Source organism: Octodon degus, unplaced genomic scaffold (genome assembly GCF_000260255.1).
Source record: "Octodon degus isolate 3935 unplaced genomic scaffold, OctDeg1.0 scaffold00059, whole genome shotgun sequence".
Classification (NCBI taxonomy): domain Eukaryota; kingdom Metazoa; phylum Chordata; class Mammalia; order Rodentia; family Octodontidae; genus Octodon; species Octodon degus.
In genome coordinates this window covers 700,387-703,238 of record NW_004524635.1, presented here as the reverse complement: position 1 = coordinate 703,238, position 2,852 = coordinate 700,387, and the positions used below count along the sequence as shown (strand labels likewise).

The following is a 2,852-nucleotide window of genomic DNA, read 5'->3' as shown; positions in this document are numbered from 1 at the left end:
CCAGAACAAATGCAGGACACCAAAGCACAGAATAAATTGGAAAGCACACACCTAAAATCTCTGAAATAATAGTGTCTGAAGTAAAGAAACAACTACATAAAGGTATAGAGGAAATCAGTTCAGAAATAATTTCTGAAGTAGAAAAAGAAATGATAACTATAATGAAAGAAGAGCTAAGTGCTTCTAAAGAAGACACTGATAAAAAATAGAGAATATAAAAATGATGGAATCCTTAAATGAGCAATATAAGAAAGAAATAGAATACATGAAGCAGATTCAAAGAGATATACAAGAAATTAAAACCGCAATTACAGGCTGGCCAAACCATTTGAATAAAAACAGCTTTTCAGACCTGGAAGATACCACTGCAGCTAGTAAAAAGGTAAGAAAATATCTCTTAAAAACAACTAGAATGCAGGAAAAAAATAATTGAACATCTGCAAGATGATGCAAGGATGAAAAATGTAAAACTAATAGGCATTAATGAGAAAAAATGAGTCAATACAAATCATATAAAAAGAATATGGGCAGAAATAATAGCAGAAAACTTCCCAAATATGGAATCTGACAATCTGACATTCAGGTAACCGAAGCATAGAGAACTCCAAATAACATCAACCCAATTAGAAACACAACCAGACATATAAGATCTCAGAAATTCAGCATGGGAAGAGTATACTAAATGCTGCTAGAGAAAAGAAACAATTCATTTAAAGGAAACATTTCATTTAAACATCACATTTAAAGAAAAGCCCACCAGAATAACAGCAGCTTTCTCTTCACAAATCATCAAGTCGAGAATGGAGCAAAGTACTTCAAGTCTTGAAAAAAAAAATTCCAACCCAGTCTGATATACGCTGCAAAACTCTGTTTCAAGTTTAAAGGAGAAGTTAAATACTTCCATGACAAAGAATAGTCAAAGAATTTCACGATAAAGTCAACCCTACACAGACTACTAAAAGATATTCTAGAGAGGGGTTAAAATGACCACAACTGGAAAAGGCCCAAGCAAGGAGGAGGGGAAAGTCCCCAAGGGAGCCCATAAATTACATTTTGTACTGTGAGAGAGACTTGGTCTAGGCCAGGAGGCCTGTTGTTCATGAACTATGTTAGAGGCAAACTATGGGGCCATTGAAGATGGCAATTTGGAAGAAATGGAAAAGGATGTACAGCTTAAGAAAAAAAAAAGATGAAGAAATGTGGACAAAGATCCTGTGAAGGAAGATGTAGCAAAAGCTAAGAAGAGGAGAGGCTTCCCTCCAGCTGAGAAGCTGTCACCAAATCCCCCCAAACTGACCAAACAGATGAATGCTATCACTGATACTGTGATCAATTACAAAGATAATTCAGAGAGGCAGCTCAGTGAAGTCTTCATTCAGTTACCTTCCAGGAAAGAGTTACAAGAATACTATGAATTAATTAGGAAGCCAGTGGATATCAAAAAAATAAAGGAAAGAATTTGTAATCATAAGTACCAGAGCCTGGGCAACCTGGAGAAAGATGTCATGCTTCTGTGTCACAATGCTCAGACTTTCAACTTTCAGGGATCCCAGATCTACAAAGCCTCTGCCGTCTTACAGTAGGTGTTTAAGAGTACACGGCAGAAAATTGCCAAAGAAAAAGAAAGTGAGGAGAAAAGCAATGAGGAAGAGAAAGATGAAGAGTCTGAGTCAGAGACAAAATCTGTTAAGGTAAAAATCAAGCTCAATAAGAGAGATGAGAATAGCCAGCACAAAGGAAAAGGCAAGAAAGGGCCAAATCGAGGAAAGCAAAGCCAGTGGTGAATGACTTTGAAAGCGATAAAGAGCAGAATGAAAATGACCGGTGAGAAGCAAGTGGGACTGATGATGAGTGATCCCCGTGGAACTGAGTATCTTTCCTCCCCTCCCCCATTTCTACCCAGTGGCTTCACTTGTCCTGTGGGCACTGGGTCCTTTCTGTGTCCTCCTCATCTTATGAACTAGCTTTAGAATAGTGCCAGACAAACATATAATATCATGGTGTAAAAAACACAAAGTTTGAAGCATATTGTGAACAAATGGGCCTCAGAGCTTCAAAGATTAAAACAAACAAAAGCTTTTGGTGGAAAATGTGGGTGGATAGTATATTTCTATGGGTGGGTCTAATTTGGTAAAGGTTTGTGCCTGGTTTTATCACCTGTTTGGATGAGATTTTTGCCTTTTGTAGCACTGGCAACCAGGAGAAGCCATTAAAGCCAATAGTTGTTATATTTTTTTATCAGGCAAATAAAGATTTTTATTTGTTCCATATTATTTCTTTACACTGTAGTATATATAAGCAACTTTAATAGGTGATAAATGTACAGTAGTTAGATTTAGATTTCAACTACATATACATTTTTCCACTTTACACTCTATGATCTGAAAAATGCTTTTTAAATTGTATGTTTTATGTCTACTGTAAACACTGCTTAATTTTGTTTGCTCTTGGTTTTAAAAAATTCTGTTTAAAACTCTATTGAGTATTGTGATGTATATAGTGTATGGGATGGCTTCTTTCATCCACCTGATTTCCTATGTCACCAATGTGTATTGTCTCCATCTCCTTAAAGTGCACTTAATCTTTGCTTTCTTTCTACAATGTCTTTGGTTTCAAGTCATAAGCCCGAGGCAAATAAAATTTTAGTAATTTTGAAGACTGTGGTGTTGGTGCTTTCCTAAGAAACATAATTTTGCTCCACTAAAAAAAAATGAACACAACTCCATGAATGAGAATGGAAAGAACCCAACAAATAGGGCAAACAATTAAACACAGGAGAAAAAGAGGTATTCAGGACCCAGTCCTAGCCCAGGTCCGGTGAGTGTGTGGAGAGCTTCCTGCTACCCTGCGCC

General features: G+C 36.7%; 1 pseudogene; it reads left to right on the top strand.

The window, feature by feature from the left end:
* Nucleotides 1–1,121: 1,121 nt before the first annotated feature.
* LOC105742558 lies at nt 1,122–1,855 on the top strand (annotated as a pseudogene).
* The last annotated feature ends 997 nt before the right edge of the window (nt 1,856–2,852 follow it).